Genomic DNA, 9449 nt, shown 5'->3' with positions numbered 1-9449 from the left:
GGGGGTGGGCTGTTCTGCTATTGTAGCATCTTGCACTGCAGATGGGGGTACAACTGTGAACCCTGAAAGTTGAAAAGTGAATAAATGGACAATTCCAAATTAAACAGAAAAAAGAAGATAACTGGGATTGAAAATCAGTAAAATGAGCCATGTCCCCATTGGTAATTAATCTAACCTGAAGAGCTGTCTGTCTTGCCTTTGGTTACTAGGAGATGCTTGGCACCCCCACCCCACTTTCCCCGCCATGCCGTGTCTAAGATGACATTTGTTTACACGGGCCATGCTGAACAGTCTAACAACATGATTTAGAGGATGGGAGACCAAATTCATTAGTTTGGTGTGTAGAGGTCATCCATGTGGTCCCTCAGTTACAGCTGCATGATTGGTCTTCAATAAAAATTCTGGGTACACATGAATTCAGTTCCCTCTCTGGCTCGTGATACTCAGTGATTTCATATGTACTTGCCAGGGAGACTTAGCATCCTAGTTTGTGGCAAAAGGTCAAATGGAAGCGTTTAGAAAGTTCTTAGATTCTGCCTTAATATGGCAGCATATTGACTTTAATATGCACACACACACACACACACACACACACTAGAGAGAGAGAGAGAGAGAGAGAGAGAGAGAGAGAGAGAGAGAGAGAGAGAGATACAGACAGACAGACAGACAGACAGACTCACATAGATAAACTGGTCTGAACTCCCGATCCACCTGTGTCTGTCCCTCAAGTGCTAGCCGAGTTCTAGCATTATAGGATGCACCATCATACCTAGCATGCATCTGCAGCATTCATTTGTCTATTTTCTCATTGTAATAAACCATTTCCATAGACACCAGTGCTTCCTGTGTGAGTTTGGCAACTCCTCCTGATAGCGTATCGGAACCCAGAATGATCTTGGGACTCTTGAGTCTTTAGAATTGGCATCACCATGAGGGTCATTTGGTAGACTGTGCTCAATTTGGTGGAAAAACAGTACCACTGTTTCCTTTATTACAAGTTCTTAATGATTTTAAAGTGAGACACTGATTAAAATAACACCTTTCAGAAGCAATAAAATGACACGAACATTTCTCATTCGTAAAATGCCTTAGGAAGAGTAAAGGGATTAAATCTGTCTGTCCACTGATTCATTCATTTTCTAGATTGTTTTACTATGAGACAGAGATATTTTGTTGCTCAGGATGCCCTTGAACACAAGATTCTCTTTTCTCAGCCTCACAAATGCTGTAATTACAGAAACGCTCCACCATACTCCTCTTGTTTCTATTTTTAAAAAGTGCACACATCTCTGTGTGTCTTCGATTGCTTCTTACTATTGGATGCATGAAAGTTAGATGAGTTGGTTAAAAGGCATGCACCAGGACATGAAGGTGTGTTACATAGGAGAGGTGAGGGAGGGGCTCCTCAGGAGGACTGAAGAGCAGGGCAAATGCCAGAGAGAGAAGAGCATACATGTCTTGGGGTTCCGTGGAAGAATGATCTAGGGTAATGCACAGATGGATGAGCAGTTGAGGGGAATGGAGTCAGAAGGTACATCTCACTTGACAGTAGAATCATCCAAGATGCTTATTAGTTTACAATTCTCAGACCTCCTGAGAGGCGAGCTGCTGCTGATATTCGGGAAGCCTAGTCTCATAAATAACCCCGGAGTGGGTGAGATGGCTCTGAGGCTAAGATAACTTGCTTCCAAGCTAGATAACCTGAGTTCTATTCCCAGAACCAACATGGTAGAAGAAGATGACTAAGTCCCACAGACTGTCCTCCGATCTCCACAATGTGTTGTGGCACTCAAACATGTGCACATAAAATAAATCAATACAGTGTAAAAAAAATAAAATCACAAAAAAGGCTAACTTTCAATATCAACCATTCCCAAGCACTCAGAAGAACCAGGCAGGAGATAACATTTGAATCATGAGAGCAGAGTCCAGACAAAAAGTCTTTTTGTTACAAGGACACTTATTAGAATTTTAAAAACTTGAGAGTTCTTACACGGGGCTGTAAGTGGACATAGTTCACTTGCTCTGTTCTTGACTTACATGCACAAAGCCCTGGGTTCAGTTCCCAGTCTACATAAAGCCAGGAGCGGTGGGGCCTATCTGTAATCTCAGGACTCAGGAGGCAATAGCAGGAGGATTAGCAGTTCAAGATTATCTTTGAGCATATAGCACATTCGAGGTCAGCCTGGGCTGCATGCAGCGCTGAATAATAATAATGATAATTATAATAAAAATAATAAAATAAGAGTAATAATAGGTTCTGTGCCAGCAAGATGGATCAGCAAGGTAAAGGCACTCTAGTCTACACACACACACACACACAGAGGAATAATATTTTTAAATTCTTACACAAATATTGAAACATTACTGAGACTTACTAAAAAAAATTAATATTTTGCCATTAAAGTATATTAACTCATATAATGCAAGCTTCCAAGTAGCTCCTCAGCTGCCACTGAAGGCTCATATTCATAGCAGATATGATAATGTTATGTCAGAGGGATAAATAATGGGTGATGGGTGAATGGAAGCTATTATCATTCCATTATATCATCACAATGGTCAAACTCAAAGGCCTATTATTAGAGGAAATAGACACTTTCTAAAAGGATGAAGTATTCAAATATGAAACACCTAAGGATTTTTCTAGATATTTTGAAATGATTAATGGAGGTTGTTGTATTTTGAGAAATAATGCTCCTCTAGCAAAGAATGGAAAATAGATGTGTGTTTTTTTGACAATTTGATCTATGAACAAGGATAGAGGACCTCTTTCTCTCTGAATCCAATGTAGCCCTGAGAATAATTCTCCTCACTGTGTGTCCATAGCAGGCCAAATTCATGGATCTGTGACTTGCAAGACCCACAGGGTTCCACAGGGCTCACACTGACTTAATTCTGTATTGTCCTTGTCTAAAAATTCTTCATTTCTTAAGAAAGGGACTTAGCTTTATTCTTTACTGGGATCTGCAAATTCCACACCAGAGCAGACTCCTATTGAGGTGGTTCCTAAGAAAGCTTATCGAGAAAGGAGCTGAGCAGCCATGAGGTGGCTAAACAGAAGAGACGGGTCAACATTGGTTCCTAACGTGCTTGCATGAAGACTTGAGTTTAATCTCAAGGAAATAATGCTGAGCATGGCAGCATGTACTTGGAGGCACAGCCAGAAACAAGCAGATGCCCAGGACTCACCAGAGAGCCAGCCTAGCCGACTTGTCAAGTTCCAGCTAGTGAGAGACAAGGATGCTGCCATCTCGACAACACGGCGATGTCTCCTGGCAAGTGGCACCCACAGTTGTACCCTGGCCTCCTCATACACATGGGCACATGTGCATGAATACTGCACGCTCGCACTCACTTCCCAACATCCACCTACCCACAGAATTCTCTGCCACAGCCGCCGTCCTCATCCCGCACTTCCTCTGTCCCACCCGCCCTGGGTGGTATCGTCAACTCCTTGCTTCCTCCAAATCTACCATATTCTCTCACAACCATGTCCTTTTCACCTTCAGACTATTTCTTCAGGCTCCTGGGATCCCCTTCCTAACAGCTCCTAAGGAGGCCCCACTCCTGGGACTGGAGATTTTGTGTAATGACTTGATACTCCTGCCTGAGAACAACAACTTTCCCCAGCCATCCAGGGTACCTTCCTTCAAACTCCTCTTATCCACATTGGTTTTAAGACAGTATGTTTTTACATCTTTTTCATACTGTCTTTATACTAATTAATCCTCTTCCCCTACCGCTCCAGCTCCCCTACTATTATCTCCTCTCTACTTTCATTTTATCTACACTCTGTTATCTCTCTCTCCTCCATTCCTTAAGGCATCTCTCTCCCAATGGTCCTTTTCTTGTTTCCTGGCTTCTACAGTAGTTCAAGCTGAACACATAATTGAGTGTTAAGATTCACATGTGAGAATTCACAGGCAGACATGTGGCATCTGTTTTCTGGGCCTGTATTACCTTGCTCAGCAATTCTTCCAGTTTTTATTTGTTTACCCGAAAATCCCATAATTTCACTTTACTTTACATCTGAGTAAAGCTCTGTTATGTCCAAGAACCAAGTTTTCATTATTCTCTCATCAGTTGACAGATGTCTAGGCTGATCCATTCTCTAGCTATTGTGAACAGAGTGAGCACGAGCATGGGAGAGCCAGAATCTCCATAGCTGTCTCTGTTTCATTCCCATGTCAACTACCCGACCAGAGAAAGAGCCTGAGCTGACTTCACACGGGTGTTCAGAAGAGACCTGGAGCCCCTGGTCATAACCAACGCAGTCAAGGATGAAGTACGGCCCAAGGGTATGTGCTCACTTCCTCTGCCCTTTACAGGTGCATTGTATGGTTGTTTCTGCAAATATTTGGTGTTGTGTTGGAACATTGTGGGATGAAGTCATGTGTAAATCACACACAGTCTTAACTCACTCTAGACAAGCAAACCCTTTCCCTTACTGTTCAAATTATATACCCTGTTGTTAAAAAAAAAAAACCTTCTTTCAAACTAAGAATGCTGTTCTTAATTTTAAAAAAGAAGCTTCCCATTCCCAGTGTTTATCAAGTTCTCCATGTACTTGCCAATCTCTTTTTTATAACTTACACCTGAGGCTGATATATAAGTGAAAAATCAATTTTATGTTGATCACAGTCATATTTCCTGATGGACTGGGTCAATATTTGCCTTACTACTTCAGAAGACAGGAGCAGAGTCTTGAGATGAATGGGTCATTTTCCTTCAATATAAATATCCTGGGAAATTTCAAAACTTTGCCTTCTCAAGGTAGGACCTTCTGGGTTCCCTTGTCAATCTACAGCTTGTCTGGAGGTATCTGGGCCTTCAGAATCAGGAGTAAGACTATAATAGAAAATACCTGTCATGATGGATAGGAATTACATCTATGAGGAGAGAATTAATTGCCTTCTATTAACATTATGTCATATTTATGGCTTTGCAAGAAAGATTAGCTTTAGGGAAAGAGGTTACTTCTGCTTTTCCCAGGCTCAAGCTTTGTTCTTTTTCTTCCTTACTTAGCATACAAGTTCTCTCAGCACATAAACAGGGAGCTAGGTAGCCAACATCTTAGGATGTTCTCTTTTTAACAAACAGGAATAGACATGCTTGGAGGTTTTCTTGTTCACTACTGTGGTTCCTGTTAAAAGTTTTCAAACAGAAGTTTTGAAGATAAGTATGTTTCATAATCTCTCAACTCTAAATAGCAGTCACTGCAACAGAAAGAATTCATTGTTAAGTGTAAATGTTCTTCAGGAGTCTGTCTCCCTAGCGTGGAGATTGGGTCATGATCGTGAGTATAACTGTGTGAATATGAGGCTCATGAAGCAGAGAAGGTGTCTTATCCGAACTGAGCCATGTGTCTGAAAAATAGACAAGGAAACTTTCTGAGGTCCAGTTTCCTACTCATTAAACAAGAGAGTTGAGCATATGCTGGAACATAGGCCATCCCTTCCATGCCTGCAAATGTAGCAGACATAGGCGACCCACTCTGAGTGCTCACACTCAGCCAAAATCAGGAATAAAATTCTTCTCAATTAAATACTACCAAGCTGCAACTAGTTGAGCAGATCTTGTGTATCTCCAATGTAACCCACATACACTTCCACAAGTAGCTAAAATATAAGGGATTCCATCTGGGAGCTCTGTGTGTGTGTGTGTGTGTGTGTGTGTGTGTGTGTGTGTGTGTGTGTGTTAGCAGACTAAACCTTTGAGACAAAAGTAAGTGTATTTTATGATTTAATTCAAGAAATAGTATCCAAAGTGAGGCAATAAAAAAATGCTCATTCGATGAGTAGATAGATAGAATTCTTAATTTCCCATTTGCTAATAAAATTTCCACTTTATCCTCTGAAAATCAGCCGTTTACCTGGCTGAAGTAACTCACCAATTCTATGAGCATTGTATACTAAAATGCTTTGAGAGCCCTTAAAGATATGTAACTACCAGGCATTGCTACTTGATAGCCAGTTCCCTCAGGCTGGGGGAACCGGGAAAGTGTTGACGGGGAAATTGGCTTAAATTTCCTTTTCTTTCTCCTTTTGGTAAGACTGAAGGAAGAATCACGTCTCTGCTGCTTTCTGCTTTGTTCCCCCCATTCATGAGGCTGGGAAGAGTCGGACCATATATCCGAAACAGAAGTCATTACTCTGAACACTCTGAACACTGGGAGCCTTAGAGCAAGTTATTTTCTTATGCTCTTAATTTTGCTACAGCAAACTCAGTGTTACTGCCTTGTGTGTTTTTTATCAGGCTAAGGATGCAGGCAGATGAAGAGCAGTCTGTCTTTGTGAGGGGAATGGAGAATGGGATGCATTGGGATGCAATCAGTTGAGGATAATGTCTCCCCAGACTGATGGGAGGATTAGGCAGGGCTTTTTGGAAGTGGAAGTCCTAAGCTTGACTTTGAAGAGTGTGCAGGCTACCCAAGAGCTGAAGACAAGCCGAGATGGTAGAGAATGGGTGTGGACCAGTGTTTAACCTTGAAAGAAGAGAGTGGCGCCCCAGTGGGAAGTTCATGCAAAGTCTATGCATGGAATATGGATGGCTCAGACTAGGAAATGTTATTCACAGAAGCCAGTGTGTAGAGGAAAGGCTTCACTGAGATGCAATGTCTGGGCATGACAACTGGCATCAGTCACAAAGAGGAGAGGAAACAGTTGAAGCTTACATTAAATGCCTGGCACAAATGACAGGAGAAATGGTCATATTAGCAGAATGATGGAGCAGGGATCATGGCTTCCCTAACACTAGGAGAGGCTTCTCAGGGAATGCAATTCAGAAAGAACCTTTCATGCTGGAAAAAATCAACTCCCCCTGAAAAATCCTAAAACTTTTGCCTTCATTTTTCTGAATAATCTGAATGATTTCATAACATGGCTTTTGTCTTTGAAGAAAATTATCTACAAATATAAATTCTAGAGTGGATCTTAAGATACCTAATTAATGATATCCATGAAAAAATTTATAACTTCCAAGACACATTAAATAAATAAACAAAATAAAATTTTTATCTTTAAAAATTGGTTTGTAGCTAATGGGATTTTATATTCTACTTCAAAGACAGAGTATGTGTTACTCTGAGTTCCTTGGAGTCTTATTTCCAAGGTTAGCTGTAGTGCATGAAGATTCCTGCTACCAGAAACTCTTGGGCTCTCAATAAAGATAACATGAAGGACAATTTAAAACCTTAAACAGTCACTGGTGGAACTGAAAAACAAAAGTTGGACAAATGGAAAACACCAAAATAGAACTTTGAACATTAGGTGGCATTTTAAAAGGAATAGTACTATGCTCAATATTTACCCAATCATAATGATGTTTCTGTGACAACAGAAAGACAGTATTTACAGAAAATAATGAAAAATTTGCAGGTTAACTAGAAATACTTTTGAAATTTGATGTTAAACTGGCCAAACACATAAGATTGGTTTAAAAAATAATCATCATACCTAGATTCAGACTTTTTACAAGGGTTGTTAATAATAGCTACTAAACTAAAAATATCTACTGTATAAAAATTAATGACCAACTAAATTATGTCATCATTAACTGTATACCTACAAAGTGGTAAAAAAAAAAATCCACAAAACTTCTAGTTGAAAAAACAAGAAAGTAAAAACTTACAAATGCTTCCTGGGATTTGTATTTATTATTAAAAAGTAAAGAGTTCAAAATTTTATAAAAAGTAAAAAGCACAGCTTACCATTTTGGCACTGGGTTTAAAAGTCTGTTGAGAATGCAGCTCAGGCATTTTCTATAGAAGAGGAAACATGTTGGGGTGGATATTGTTTATGCTTCTGCCAAGCTAGGGATTGGACCTAATGTTGTAGGCATGCTTGGCAAGGCATGCTTGGCAAGCGCTTTCTCTACCACTGAACTATATCCATGGCCCTCAGGATGATTTGAATTGGTTATCAGAACACAAACTCTGAACTCAAGCATATAGTACCATGGGACAATTCAAAGACTACACAAGATGTTGCTTGCATCCACCAGAAGTTGGAATAATAAACTAAACTAGGTATGACAGTGGCACCATATATGTAATCCTGCATCATGGGAGACTGAGGCAGGAAAATGATGAGTTTGCAGCCAAAGACCAGGCTACAAAACAAAATTAATGTCTAACTTGGCCATATGACCACTCCTAGACATAGCATGATCACAATGGCTGAAAGCCATCAAAGCCATCTTAGTTTATTTTATGTTGAGATGGAATCTCACTCTCTAGCCCAACTTAGCCTAAAGCTCACTGTAAACATGTCTCAGCTTCCCTAGTGCTGGGATCACAGGTATGAGCCACCATGCCCCTTATGGATTTAATCTAGACAAGCTGTCAGATGTACATGAGAGTTACCTAAAACAGCAAATGCTTTCAGGCAAGCAGAAATGCATGGCAGTCAGCAGGACATTGCAGGAATTTGAACACGAGCTGTCAACATTTTATTTAGATGGACTGATGGGTTGTGCGTTGATTTCATGCGCTATGTTTAAAAAAATTACAAAAAGAAAAAATCCATGTTTTATTATTTTATACATAAAAGGATTCTAGTTTTTTAAAAATGGTTTTAGACATGGCCTCACATAGTCCAAGCTAACCTCAATCTCACTGTGGAGGTGAGGATGGTTCTATGCTTCTCTCTTGCCTCCATTTCTTAAGACAGACACCATCATGTGTAGCATTTTTCTTTTCCATTTTCAATGAAAAATACCACATAAGATGCAAAATGGCATTCTAATAAAATAAAAATATTTGTGGACAAATAATTCTGAAAGGAAATTCTATCAGGCTTTTCTGGTCACGAAAGATGTAGAATGTGGTGGCCACTGATAAGCAGTTTGAAGAAATGCCAGATACAGCTGTTTTCTGTCTTCTTCCATTCCAGCTTTGAGAAACTCAACAGTAACATGAGAAATACTATGTGAAACCAGACTACAAATCCACCTCCCTCAGGTTCCTAACACCTGTAATCCGACTTTATGCTCTTCACTACAGATGGCAGCCAAAGGGCAGGGGTGAAATCAGTAAGGAGTCACACCATCTAAAGGGAAGTAAGTCCAGGCTCCCAGGGAAATGAGGGCAAACTCAGGGCCACTTTTTAACTCCTCACATTGCCCATCTCCCTCCTCTGTGCACCTTGGGACCTTTTAAACGTCAGACTTCAATGGAAGTATCTACTTCTCCTAATTTATTGGTTTTTAAATTTTAATTCTAAACATAGTTTATTACTAACAGCATAATGGCTTTTCTGTGTTTATTTTGTTTGTTTGTTTCATAGGGACACTAAAAGGCATTCTTCAGGAACACCTTGATTCATGTTTAGTTCATTCTTTCCTTCTCTTACTCAGTGTTTGCTAGCCCAAAAGAAAACCAAAAATCAGTGTACAGGTTCTTAAAGCATAGCTGGAGTCAGATACGTAATCAGTTGCCTTCAAAGGGC

This window comes from Onychomys torridus, chromosome 18 (assembly GCF_903995425.1).
Source record: "Onychomys torridus chromosome 18, mOncTor1.1, whole genome shotgun sequence".
Classification (NCBI taxonomy): Eukaryota; Metazoa; Chordata; class Mammalia; order Rodentia; family Cricetidae; genus Onychomys; species Onychomys torridus.
Note: the sequence above shows the minus strand (reverse complement) of the source record.